This window comes from Jaculus jaculus, chromosome 18 (assembly GCF_020740685.1).
Source record: "Jaculus jaculus isolate mJacJac1 chromosome 18, mJacJac1.mat.Y.cur, whole genome shotgun sequence".
NCBI classification, from domain to species: Eukaryota; Metazoa; Chordata; class Mammalia; order Rodentia; family Dipodidae; genus Jaculus; species Jaculus jaculus.
In genome coordinates this window covers 20,610,059-20,624,882 of record NC_059119.1, presented here as the reverse complement: position 1 = coordinate 20,624,882, position 14,824 = coordinate 20,610,059, and positions in this window count along the sequence as shown.

Below are 14,824 nucleotides of genomic sequence, written 5' to 3'. Positions count from 1 at the left end.
ACACACACACACACACCTAGTGGCATTCACCTATAGTCCCAACACTTGGGAGGCAGAGGCAGAAGTATCAGGAGTTCAAGGTCATTCTTGACTAAATAGGGAATTTGAGGCCATCTTGGCCTACATAAGACCTTGTAACCTTGTATCAAAATAAATAAATAAATAAAAAAGCCACCAGACACAGATCATGTGAACAGTGGACTTAGAAATGTGCTGTCTTCATTTTTTAAGGGTTCTTTGGCTATCATTCTAGAACATTCAGAGTCAAGAGTTCAGTAAAGGAAACTGTGACCGCCCCACCTCCACCCCCAGAGCAAAGCATGGAGAACTTTTGAAGGCACAAAAATCCGCAATCCCAGTCTGTGAGAAGCTGATTTTTTTTTTTTTTTTTTTGTCTTATGTCAAATTAGGAAAAAGAATTAGAGTCGCTTTAGTGGGCAGTGCAGTGGAGGGAGACAGTTAATGCTTGGAACGTGAAGTGCTGGGTCTCAGTGTTGTGGCCCTTAGTCGTTGCGTGACCCAAATAAGCCACCTGCTCTCTGTGGTTCTCAGCTCCCTCCTCTGTTAAATAAATGGGGCCAGTGGCGCCTGCACCACGGTCACTGCGAGAGCGCACTGGCTCAACACTTGTAGGAGTACTTTAGGAGTTGTAAGACTCTCTGCATATAATCATTAGTGTGAAAAGTTGATATGAGGGAAGGAACAAGGTGGCGAGCTGCCTTCTCCATAAAGGCTTGTAAAATCTGCTCTCAAAGTTTCCAAGCGGTGGCCTGGGGAGACGGGTCAGTGTCTAAACATCCTTGCTGGAAAAGACTTACCAGCTTGGGTTCAATTCCCCGTATCAAAGTAAAGCCAGGCACACAAAGTGACACATGCATCTGGAGTTCATTTGCAGCGGCTTGAGGCCTTGGCATGCCCATTCTTTTGGTTTGTCATTCTTCTATCTCTCTCTGCTAGCAAATAAATAAATTGAAAAATGGTTAGGGCTAGGGAAGTGGCTTAGCGGTTAAGGCATTTGCTTGTGAAGCCAGAGACCCCAGTTAGATTCCCTAGGACCCATATAAGCCAGATGCACATGGGGGCACATGTGTCTGGAGTTCATTTGCAGTGGCTAGAGGCCCTGGCATGCCCATTCTCTCTTTTTCTCTATCTGCCTCTTCATTTCTCTCTCTCTCTCAAATAAATAAATTAATTAAATATTTTCAAAAATATTTTTAAAGCTGGGCATGGTGGCACATACCTTTACTCCCAGTCCTTGGGAGGCAGAGGTAGGCAGATCACCATGAGTTCTAGGCCACCCTGAGACTACATAGTGAATTCTAGGTCAGCCTGGACTAGAGTGAAACCCTACCTTGAAGAAACAAACAAACAAAAGGTTAGAATTAATGAACTAGCTTAAGATTTATTTATTTAGCCCTGTTATATCCATATACATATTCTAATAAATAATTAAATGTATGTATATGTGTGTATGTATATGTATGTATGTATGTGTGTGTATATATATAAAATTCCAAATAGGGCAATTGTATAGACTATTCCAAACATGATACTTTTTTTTTTTTTTTTGCCAAGTTTAGAATGAAAGCTTGGGAGGGAAGGACAGGTGAGCCTAAATTACTTAAGTAGCTTATCTCCTTATTTCATTAAAAATATTTGGGGACCAAATGGGCTGGAGAGATGGCTCAGCAGTTAAGGCACTTGCCTGCAAAAGCTAACAACCAGAGTTTGATTCCCCAGTACCCAGGTAAAGCCAGATGCACAAAGTAGCATGTGCATTTGGAGTTCATTTGCAGTGGCTGAGGCCCTGGTGTGCCCATTCTCTCTTCTCTCTCTTGCTCTCTGCTTTCAAATAAATAAATAAATAAATACATATTTTTTTAAAAACTTTAGGGGTTGGAGATATGGTTCAGTGGTTAAGGCACTCCCCTGCAAAACCTAATGACCTAATGACTGATTCCCCAGTGCCTACATAAAGCCAGATAAATGAAGTGGCACATGCATCTGGAATTTGTTTGCAGTGGCTGGAGGCTCTGGTATGCCTATTCCCTGTTTTTCTGTCTTCTCTCTGTCTCTCTCTGAGTGCAAATAGATAAATGAAAACATTCTAAAAATACTTACACTACAATAATACTATTCACTTACATAAAATATTTTCTAAAGCAAACAAGGGAAAGAGAAAATATCAAGTTATCAACTTGATAACTATAAGTTCTTTCCTCTACAATATTTGCCCTGAAAATATCCTAACTCCCTGTTTCATTGTTGGCCTGGTGAATTGTTTGGTGGAGAAATTGTTCTGGGCAGATGACTTGCTGGTGTCTTTACCACAGTTGCTGGTGGCGCTGTGCAACCTTAGGCCAGTGGCTTAGCCTGTTAGTGAAGTGTGGACTGAGGCCATTTGGTTCTGTCATTCTGTGTTCTTTCCAGGTGTCCTATCTTTGTCACTGAATTTTGACGTGTTGACTTCAATGGAAGGACATGATATTTTGAAGCTCTCTGCATTTAACAGGGCAATTTGAGACCTTAAGTTTTAACCATGAAGCTGGGCCTGGAGAGATGGCTCAGCAGTTAAGGCATTTTCCTGCAAAGCTTAATGATGTGGGTTCAATTTCCCAGTACCCACATAAAGCCAGATGCACAGTGGCACATATATTTGGAGTTCATTTGCAGTAGCTGGAGGCTCTGGTGCACCCATTCTCTTTGTCTCTCTTTCTCTGCTTATAAATATAAACAAATAAAATATTTTTGAAACTGAAGCTGGTTTACATTAAGCAGCATGGCTGTCAAGATTTAAAAAAATTTTTTTTTATTGATAGCTTCCATAATTATAGACAATAAACCATGGTAAGTTCCTCCCTACTTTCTCCTTCACAATGCCACTCTCCATCATATCCCCTCCCTGTCTCAATCAGCAATCAGTCTCTCTTTTATTTTGATGCCATCATCTTTTCCTCCTATTATGATGATCTTATGTAGGTAGTGTCAGGCACTGTATGGTCATGGATATCCAGGCCATTTTGTGTGTGGAGGAGAATGTTGTAATGAGTCCCACCTTTCCTTTGGCTCTTACATTCTTTCCATCAACTCTTTCACAATAGATCCTTGGCCTTAGAAGGTGTGATTGAGATGTCAGTGCTGAGTACTCCTGTCACTTCTCCTCACCACTATGATGCCTTCTGAGTCATGTCAAGGTCACCGCCATCTGAAAAGAGAGGCTTCTCTAACCCAAAAATGAGAGTAGTGTTTATATATGAGTATGAACATTAAGAGAAGTCCTTACTGGGCAGTTTAGACAGCATAATATATGTATTTGGCTAGACACCAGCAGGTGTTCCACCTCTAGGGCTCATGACCTCCCCCCTCATAAGTTTTCAGTATCAGGCATGTATTCCCTTCCATGGAGTGGGCCTCTAATCTGATCAGAGAGCAGTTAGTTTCCCCCATAACAGACATGGCACTGTTGCATCCATTGGCTCATTTGGCCTGGGCAAAACTTAAGGCTTGCAGTACCCACTGTTGTTTATCTCCACTGGTGACTTCTCTCTCTCCCATGGAGTTGCATGCAGCATAGCTTTTCCACTTTTCTGTCAGCTGGTCTACAAGGAGGAAGGTTTCAGCTCAGCTCCAGCAAGATTGGCCATTGAAATTTTATCACAAAATGGAAGCGTGCATTCAAGTCCCCAGGGATGCCTACTGTGACTAATATAGCTCTGTGTACATCTGAACAATGTCCTGACTGAGAAGGTTTAGAGTCAAGAGGTGATAACTAATTCCCTAAAGCAACACATATTTAATATGTTGCTGCTAATGGATTCATAGATTTGGGGCTTTGGAACTTTTCTCCTTGAAAGATGTTAGAAGCCATTCCAAGGCGGGGATCTGTTACCTGGAGAGAGCAGCCTACAGGGGCATGCAGAATTCATGACACTCCAACAGCTGGATGTCCACGGTCCCTTCCACCATGGTTCCCTTGGCTGGGAGGTGAGCTGGCCAATCATACCCTGCTCTTCCTTCCCACCCAACTTTATGCTTTTTCCTCTGAAATGACTGGCTAGTCCTGAACACACCCATGCCGATTTTCATTTAGACTTTAGTAGAATCTTTATCTAGGTGAGCATGTTGGGTTATGTAAGACAAATGCTATTGACCTAGTGATACAAACAGCCTTCAGAATATTGTTGTTCTTTTATTTTTTACATCTTATTCATCTAGTTCTCAACATCAGTATTTGAGATGATTTATATTTTATATCCATGAAAGAATTTTACTTCAAAGTTTTTGGATGCTTATTAAATATAATCTTGCCTATATTAAGCAAGATGTTGACTTGCAGGTACGAGGGAGGAAACACTACTCCTTGTGTGCCAGAAACCCCAGTGAGGTCACCAAGATCCTCCACTCTCGTACGGGCCTCTAGTACCCACCTCCTGGCTGTGTCCAACACATGTTGACAACACACAGCGTTCATGTTTACTTTTGATATTACTTTACTCTGGAACCCTGACTAGGCAAGAAATTTGGAAGTCACCCCAAGTGCCTCCCACATCTCTACTTACCACCTCCAGTGAGGCATTGAGTCCTGCTCTTACTATGTGCCTGCGCCATGTCATCTCATCCCTCCAGGACAGCCTTGTCTAGGCCCGGCACTATCAAGACGGTGTCTATTAACATCTGCTTCCGATTACGTGCTGCCTGCACAACCACATTTTGCTTAAAATTCTTCATGTAGGGCTGGAGAGATGGCTTAGCGGTTAAGCACTTGCCTGTGAAGCCTAAGGACCCCGGTTCGAGGCTCGGTTCCCCAGGTCCCACGTTAGCCAGATGCACAAGGGGGCGCATGCGTCTGGAGTTCGTTTGCAGAGGCTGGAAGCCCTGGTGCACCCATTCTCTCTCTCTCCCTCTATCTGTCTTTCTCTCTGTGTCTGTTGCTCTCAAATAAAAAAATAAAATAAAAAAATAAAAAAATTCTTCATGTATCTCTGTCTGTCATCAACGTTGGGCTAGGGAACTGGCTCCATTGGTAAAGTTCTTGTCACAAGTGGGAGAACCTGCGTTCAGGCTCCTAGCACCCACAGAAATGCTGGAGGCAGTGGTGGCCTGCCTATAACCTCAGCACATGGGAGGTGGAAATGGGGGGCGGCGGGGGGTCTTCGGGGCAAGCTGACTGCTAGCCTCAATAAATAAAGGGGAGAGTTGTGGAGGAAGACATCCGACATCACCCTCCATAGCCACACACACGTACACACGCACGTGGCATCCATACATGTGGCCCCCACACGTGCACACCACACACACACACAAGTCTAAATTACCTATGACCCGCAGATCGCATGGTGATCGGGCCTACGTCACTTTCAGCAACATTCTCTCTTGCAGTTCCCAGCTCACACACTGTGTTCCAGCCTCACCCCACCACCCGAAACATCCTGAGGGGTTCAGTGCCCCGTCTGCTCCTGGGCCTGACATGTGTTCTTTCTGCTGCCTCCGGTATTGTTTTCCAGTGTCACTGGGAGAACGCGGATCTTCCCGTTAGGTCTTTTTATTGTCGAGGGTCTGCTATAAGGTGGTGGGTAGCAGGTGTTTCATTCATGTTCAAAGAATGAATGAGGGCTGGAGAGATGGCTCAGAGGTTAAGGCACTTGCCTGCAAAGTCTAAGGACTCTCCAGAACCATGTAAACCAGATGCACATGGTGGTGCATATATCTGGAGTTTGTTTGCAATGGCCGGAGGCCCTGATGTGCCCATTCTCTCTCTTAAATAAATAAATAAATAAATAAATAAATAAATAAATAAATAAATAAGTGAATAATTTTTTTTTTTAAAAAAAAGAGTGAGTGACTGAATGAATGAAAGGCAGGAGGTTTCCTACGCACGTCTCCACCCCCAGCACTGATCCAGCTTACAGAAGCCGTCAGCCAACATGGCCCTTTGAGTTAACTCTAGAAACAGGACAGCTCTTAGCTGGGTCGGTTTGCTGGGCATCCTGAGCAATGCACATCCCTGCTTTAGAAATAGCCTTCCTACCCCTGTGAACCAGGCTCCTTGGTTACCAGACCGCTAGATGATGTGGTGTTGAAGTGGGGCTTTTATTTCAAGGGTTTTCTTCTCTATAGAAAAGACGATCACCCTTCAATTTGAAAGTGGGCCCTGATTCCTTCTTTGGCTTATGAATGTCTTAGCGATGCTTCTTTCATTTTCCATTGGATTGTAACAGTCCCCCACCACCAATACCCGCCCCCCCCCCCCGTAGCAAGAACCGTGTTGGGTATTATTGGTTGCTTGTTTAGAGAGGTGTCTGGATCATATCTGATGCCCAGAAAGAAAATAATTAAACTAACGAATAAAGGTGGATGTGAATGTGACAAGATCATCATTGAATTTTTAAAGTTATGAAAACTTTAGAGCTATTTTAGCTTGACAGCATTATTATAAAGATACTATAAACCTGGCGAGGTGGTGCATGCTTTTAATCCCAGCACTCGGGAGGCACAGGTAGGAGGATTGCCATGAGTTTGAGGACAGCCTGAGACTATGGAGTTTGTTTCAGGTCAGCCTGGCCTAGAGTGAGACCCTACTTCAAAAAGAGCTGCCCACCCCCCCCCCCCCAAAAAAAAAGATAGCATAGAAAGTTTTCATTTCACTGGTATCTGCTTTCTCTATTAACATTGTATACAAGTATGATTAATTTTTTGCAATTAACTAAACAATGTGTTAATGTTTAGAGTCCCTCCTTTACTTAGATGTTCTCTGTGTGCCCCTAAGATCTTTATACTGTTCTAGAATCACATTGTTTCCTACATTAGTAAGGTTTTTTGTTTTTTTTTTTTTAAGTTAAGACACTATGTTTCCTCTTGAGATGGGGCCTTGTTCTGTAGCCCAGGCTGGTCTCTAACTCATGACAATCTTTTTGCCTCAGCCTCCCAAATGTTGGGATTTTCAGCATGAGCCATCTGGCTTAAATTGTTCTTGACTATGGCAATGTATCAGATTTTCATTTTGATAATTTTAACAGTTTGAGGAAACATTTCGTATACTGTCCCAAAATGGATTGGTTTATCATGGGTAGACTTGGGCTAAGGGGTTTTGATATATCAATTCAAATGCTATTTTCTCCATATCATAAGCATTGATATGTTCTACTCATCTCTAAATTTTACCTGTGATTTCATCATTGACCTGTTTGTTGCCCTGGTGGGCATCTTTTATTTTTTTAATTTTTTTGTTTATTTTTATTTATTTATTTGAGAGCAATAGACAGAGAGAGAAAGAGGCAGACAGAGAGAGAGAGAGGAAGAAAGAGAATGGGCACTCCAGGGCCTCCAGCCATTGCAAACGAACTCCAGACGCATGCGCCCCCTTGTGCATCTGACTAACGTGGGTCCTGGGGAATTGAGCCTCGAAGTGGGGTCCTCAGGCTTCACAGCCAAGTGCTTAACCACTAAATCATCTCTCCAGCCCCGGTGGGCATCTTTCAAATCAATCCCATGTAGACTCTGGATATTTAAGTTTTGTAGAGATTCAGGTCTTTTGGGAAGTTCTTGGCCTTCATTATTTCAAAAATTCTTTCTGTTTGATCTCACTATCCCTTTGAATCTATCATTGAACACGTGTTGGTATTGTCCTACAGGTTTCTTGAACTTTGCTCAGTCTACTTCATTTCTTTCTTTCTCAGTGAGAATGGTCACAGTATGGTATAGTTTCAGCATGGCATTTCCTACATAGTCATGCGTTCTGAGCTTGGTCCCCAGTGTAGTGACCCAGGAGGTGGTAGAATTTGCAGGAGGTGGAACTGGGTGGGAAGTTCTTAGGTCAGGGATCAAGTTGCCCTTGGAAGGTCTCTCAGGAGACCCATGAGCTCTCATGAAAGAAATCTGGCTTCTGATTTCCCCTCTGACCTTGTGTTTAGATGTGTTCTCTCTCCCACGAAAACTTCTGCTGTTGTGATACTATCGCCCACAGGTTCTTACCAAAGGCCATGTGAATGGGGCTACCCAGCTTTGGACTCTGAACCTCCACAACTGTGAATTAAATAAACCTCTTTGCTTTATATATTTGGTGGTAAATATCTGGCCTAGCCCAGTTATTTTGTAAAAACCACAGCAGCAATGACAAAACAGCTCATGCAGCCTCTTCACATTCACGGATCCTTTCTTCTGTCTGCGCAAATCCACTAGGAAAGCAAATATTTCTATAGTAAATGTTGGCTACAGAACTCAAATTTAGTTTTCTTTATAATTTTTATCCCTATATTGGTCATCACATTTTGGTGAGACATTGTTCTCCAAGTTCCCATTTGTTCTTTGTCTATGAATTAACTTAAATATATTTACATTAGCTCCTTTAGAATCTTTGTCTAATAAATTCAATGGCTAGAATTTTTGGAACAGTTTTTTTCTAATTTATTAATTATTTTCTTGAATGGTAATTATTTCTTGTTTCCTTGAACGATGCACAAGTTTTTGTGGATAACCTGGCCCATTTGACATTTTAATGTTATAACACTGGAAATCCAATTATCCAATAGTTGTCTGTTGTGGGTGGTTGTTATCTTAGTGGTTAGCAGTTTCCTGAACTATTTTTATTAAGTCTGTATTTTTAAAAAATTATTTTCAAGGAAAGAGTGAGAGAGAGAGAAAGAAAGAGAGAATGTAAATGGGCGCTCCAGGACCCTTGCCGCTGCAAATGAACTCCAGATGCATGTGCCACATGATACATCTGGCTTATGTGGAGAGTGAGCTTCGTAAGCAGCGCATTTAACTGCTAATCCATCTCTCCAGTCCCTGTATTCTCTTTTTAAATATTTTTTTTAATTTTTATTTTTTTTATTTATTTATTTGAGAGCGACAGACACAGAGAGAAAGACAGATAGACGGAGAGAGAGAGAATGGGAGAGCCAGGGCTTCCAGCCTCTGCAAACGAACTCCAGACGCGTGCGCCCCCTTGTGCATCTGGCTAACGTGGGACCTGGGGAACCGAGCCTTGAACCAGGGTCCTTAGGCTTCACAGGCAAGCGCTTAACTGCTAAGCCATCTCTCCAGCCCTTAAATTTTTTTTTTTTTTTGAGGTAGGGTTTCACTCTAGTCCAGGCTGATCTTGAATTAACTATGTAGTTTCAGGGTGGCCTTGAACTCACAGTGATCCTCCTACCTCTGCCTCCTGAGTGCTGGGATTAAAGGCATGTACCACCAAGCCCGGCTCTTTTAAATATTTTTTAAAAGATGTATTTATTTATTTATTTATTTATTTGACAGAGAAAGAGGGAGAGAGAGAAAGAGAGAAAATGGGCACTCCAGGGCCTCCAGCCACTGCAAACGAACTCCAGACCTGTGATCCCCCCCTTGTGCATCTGGCTAACATGGGTCCTAGGGAATCGAACCTGGGTCCTTTGGCTTTGCAGGCAAACGCCTTAACTGCTAAGCCATCCCTCCAGCCCCCTGTATTCTTTGTGTGTGTGTGTGTGTGTGTGTGTGTGTGTGTGTGTGTGTGTGTGTGAGGTAGGGTCTCACTCTAGCCCAGGCTGACCTGGAATTCATTATGTAGTCACAGGGTGGCCTTGAATTCATGGTGATCCTCCTACCTCTGCTCCCGAGTGCTGGGATTAAAGGCGTAAACCACCACACTTGGCTGTATTCTCTCTCTCTCTCTCTCTTTTTTTTTTAATGTGGCAAACAAAGTCGGTTTAGTTAGCATAGTAGTCAGCTGGTGTTGGACAGAATTTCTTTAAGTGTCTTGAGCCATGGGAAAGAAAAGGAAAAGAAAAGAATTCTTACCACTCTTGCGGTCACTGCAGTTCGCTTCTGGGGCAGGCATTCTCCAAGGCCAGGCAATTACTAACTCCGCCTTGGCCTTCACTTCCTATTTGCGTGAGGCTCGCCTGGCGGCTCCCCCACTTCTCAGCTCTTTCCAAGCACAGACTTCATCTTACTGAGTCTCTGGGACATGTAGCTCTTAAAAGCCCTTATTTCTCCATGTTTCTCCTTCCCCAGGCTTTCTTCCCAGACATGTTGGTCCGTTCTGAGTGTCATTTCCTACCCAGTCTCCTGCCATCAGCATGATTTTCTTTTTTTGCTTATTTTTTAGAGATGGACACAGAGAGAGAAAGAGGCAGAGAGAGAGATTGAGAATGGGCATGCCAAGGCCTCTAGCTACTGCAAATGAACTCCAAATGCATGTGCCGTCTTGTGCATCTGGCTTACATGGGTACTGGGGAATCAAATCTGGGTCCTTAGGCATCACAGGTAAATGTCTTAACGTCTCAGCCATCTCTCCAGCCCCAAATCAAAAAAATTGTTAAATGCTGTTTTTGTTTATTTTTACAAAAGGGCATTATATCGTATATTTACTTTTGAGCTTTTTTTTTTTTAAATATTTTTATTTATTTATTTGAGAGCCATAGACAGAGAAAGAAGCAGATAGGGAGAAGGAGAGAGAATGGGCGCGCCAGGGCCTCCAGCCACTGCAAACGAATTCCAGATGGGTGCGCCCCCTTGTGCATCTGGCTAACGTGGGTCCTGGGGAGTCGGGCCTTGAACCAGGGTCCTTAGGCTTCACAGGCAAGCGCTTAACCACTAAGCCATCTCTCCAGCCCTACTTTTGAGCTTTTTAAAAAGGTCTAAATGCTATAGTTCCGTAATTCCCCCATATGTTCATGTGCGATGCTGTGGCTCAGGTTTTGACTGGTGAATGATCTTCCTCAGTGGGGTAGTTTCTGGGAGACTGACTTGGTTTTCACTATTAAATATTGTTGTGTACTTCACGTGAGGGGTTAGTTAACATAAGAGATGGTTAATTTTTCTACAGAGCATTCATTTTTAAGATCTAAATCAGAAAGTATATTAGCACAAGAGGTGGGCCTGACTGAATTCAGAGGTGACTGTATAGGCATACAAATGGAGGGGAAGAATTTTAAGGCACTATTGAAAAGAAAGGACAGGCTTTATGTAAAATTAAATTCAGATGAGGTATAAGTAGGAATAAAAACTACCTCTTGGAAATTAAGCCTCAAAAGTTAGGAGGTACTTTTTTATTATTTATGTTTAGTTTTTAGTTTTCTTTTTATATAATTTATTTCTTTATTAGAGAGAAAGAGAAAGAGAGAGAGAGAGAATGGGAATGCCAAAGCCTCTAGCCATTGCAAACAAACTTCAGACATATGCTCCACCTTGTGTATCTGGCTTATGTGGGACCTGGAGAATCAAACCTGGATCCTTAGGTTTCACAGGCAAGTGCCTTAACCACTAAGCCATCTCTCCAGCCCAGAAGGTATTTGTTTATTTATTTATTTATTTATTTTTGTTTTTCGAGGTAGGGTTTCAATGTAGCCCAGGCTGACCTGGAATTCACTATGTTGTCTCAGGGTGGCCTTGAACTCATGGCAATCCTCCTACCTCTGCCACCCAACTGCTAGGATTAAAGGTGTGCACCACCACACTCGGCCAGAAGGTATGTTTTTAAGTAAAGCAGTGGTTCTGCTAAGAAGCCATATTGTTTGAAGAGTGGCGGTGAGCAGCTACGTTTGCTTTGCATCTCAAGAGCATCTCAGGGTCTTTATTAGGTTGTTTGTTAATCAAGCAAAGAGTGTCAGTTCTCGTTCCTGATTTTGGAATTTTCCTAGTTTTCATTTTGTACTAGACTGGAGCTCCCACTTCTTTGTACCTCGGCAGGGCCACGCACTGCTCAGAATGCTCAGCTTCCCTAGACCTCCAGCCCCTGGCAAAGTTATCTTTCCTTCTCCTCCCCAGGTGGGGCACTTGGGCTGCCCAGCTGCAGTTTCTCCCTTCCAAAGCCTCTTTACTTCTCCTTGATACCTTCCTAAACTATCACTTATTTGGGTCCCAGTTTGGGTAATGCTTTTTCCATAAGCTATTTTTGTTTGTTCTGTTTATTAGAGACAGGGTCTCACTCTGTGTCCATGGCTGCCCTTGATCTCGTGGCATTCCTCCTGCCTCCACCTCCTCCCAAGCGCTGTCATTACATGTGTGAACCACAATGCTCAGCTTCTAAGAAGTCTTTTAGCTGAATTTTAAGCATGTTTGCATGTAAGCAGCATGTTTTTTTCGTCAAAATGGGCCTTCCTTCTGCTCATGGCCTACCCATCAGTACTGGGCAGTGCAGGGGCCAGTGAAGGGTACCATCTAGCTGGGGCCTTTCCTCTGTCTCTGCTGATACATGGTACTTCCTAGGATCAAGTACCCTGAAAGCTCTGACATTAAGTTGGTCAAAGTGTTTTATACCCACTGCTTACTGAAAATGCCCCTCATTTTATACCCAGAGTTTAACTAGGGATAAATATGATTGGCAGTGAGATATCATTCATTACTTTACTCTCTGTCTCTCTCTCTCTCCTTTCTGAAAACAGGTGAGCTATTTTAGATGTGGCTGGTCCCACATAAACTCATGAGTTTGAACTGATTCATGTGTTTGAATGCTTGGTTCCCAGTTGATGGCATTGTTTGGGACCCTTGTGGAACTGTTAGGACGCAGAACCTTACTAGAAGAAGTGTGTGAAAATCTTGCTTGCTCTCTCTACTTCCTCCCTACTGATGTAAGGACATGGCACTGGCTCTTTGCTCCTGCCTGCTTGCCATGGCAGACTTCCCCTTGACCTTGTTCTGAAGAGGGTAGGGTTCAAACACGGGGGAACTGAGACCACAGCTTTTTGGAGACAGAGACTTTACTAGCTGCTCAGCATGGGAGTTTTAGCCAAGGAGGAGGGGCAAGGAGCCAGGAGAATTGGCAAAGGATTGGCACCATGCCAGTCCAGAGGCAACAGCATGTGGTGGTGGATTAGCAGAAGAAGGGAAGCCTGCAAGTTGGGAGGGGAGAGAATGAGTAAGAAAGAAGAATGTGTAAGAAGGAAGGCAGACTGGAGACTGAGGCACACACACACACACACACACACAGAGAGAGAGAGAGAGAGAGAGAGGGAGAGAGAGAGAGAGAGAGAGAGAGAGAGAGAGAGAGAGAGAGAGAGAGAGACAGAGAAACACATAAGTTGCTTTAAGAAAGTGGGCCAGAAAGAAAGAATGCCATCTGGGAGTTTGATGGTGACTTATCCAGAGTAGAGGAGGAGCTTGTGAAGTTGTGGGCTAATGCTTAGGGAAGGAGCCAGTTTGGCTAGACCCCTGTTGAGTTTTGGCTTCATGGTAAGGGGGAATGGGAATAGATAGGGAGGTCTGCAACATCTAACAACTGTGAACTGAAATGAACTCTTTCCTTCCATGAGCTATTTCTGTCCAGGCCCTGTGTTCTAGAAATGAGAAGGTAACTGGTTCTGAAAACTGTTAACAAGAAGCTGGGCCATCTCTGTGCTAAATCTCACCACGTGGTCTTTTGTAACTGGTTTGTGGAAGGAATAGAAAGAGATTTGGAACTTTGGACTAAAGAAGCCTTACAACACTGTCAGCAGAGCTTAGTGGGCCATTCTGATAGGGGTTTAAATGATCAGAAGACTGAAAAAAAATGTGACTGTGGAAGCTTGGCTTATGAGGTTTCAGAGGGGAAAAAGGACTCTGTTGGAAATTGGGATAAAGGTCATTAATGTGATATTCAGGCAAAGAAATTGCCTGCATTCTGCCCATGTCCTAAGAACTTGAGAAAAATTGAATTTCAAGGCAAGGACCAAAGGAATTTCAAGTCTGTGATTTGGCTTCCCTTTGCTGCATTTATTCAGATATACAATGTAAGAGAAGAAAATAAAGAGCAGAAAGATATGTAAAATATAAAGTTTAACCCAGAGAGGAGTACAAGCAAGTTTAAAGTCCTAGGACTAGAGATTTCAGGCACTTCAGCTGTTATTGTTAAATAGATTAAAGATACATGATTGCTCTTCACTGAGACAATGTGAAAGAGGCCTTGAGGGGAAGACCCAACCCATTCAAGATTCAAGCTAGTAAAAATGCAAATTCTTTTTGTTGTTGTTGTTGTATTTTCTTTTTGAGACAGGGTCTCACTCTTGCCCAGGCTGACCTGAAACTCTGAACTCACAGTGATCCTCCTACCTCTGCCTCTCAAGTGCTAGGATTAAAGACATGCACTACTGCACTCGGCTGCAAATTCTTTTAACAGAAGAAGGCCTTAAGGACAAGTGCTGAAGTTCTCTGCTTCTCAAGGTCAAGATTAATCCTCACCTGGCAGAATAGCTCGGCACTGTAACCTACAAGGTGCTGGTTTTGGAGGCATGAGGATGCAGGAAATAAAGGGTCATAGATTGAACCATGGTTCCACACAGCCACTGATGGTTAGCAATGTGAGTCAGGGTTGGAATCTCTGCAGAGAGGCCCTGCCAGGCCATTGTGTGAAGCTGTGAAGATGAACCCTATGTTTTAATGGAGACCCCAACATATTCGAGATGCCAGGACCATAACACATCTGCTGAGAAGAACTGGAGGCTTGGTGAGGGAGAGGATCCTGCTTAGGAGCAGTGCTATACATACAACAACAAGAGAGGCAAAGCAACCCAAGCTTTTTAGAATCTCAATGATACCGTGATGAGTCCCAGATAGGGAACATGGACGTGAGGGGTTTGATATCTGCTGGTTGTGTTGGTTCAATATTACCTCGCTAAGCCACCATTCCTCTCTTGGGGAGTGGGAATGTTTTGTCTGTATCATTACATAAGAAGAGTATGTAGCTTGGCTTTTTTGTTTGTTTGTTTTTTGAGGTAGGGTCTCACTCTAGCCCAGGCTGACCTGGAATTCACTATGTAGTCTCAGGGTGGTCTCAAACTCATGGTGATCTTCCTACCTCTGCCTCCCAAGTGCTGGGATTAAAGGCGTGCGCCACCATGCCCAGCTAGCTTTTGGTTTGATTTATAAAGAT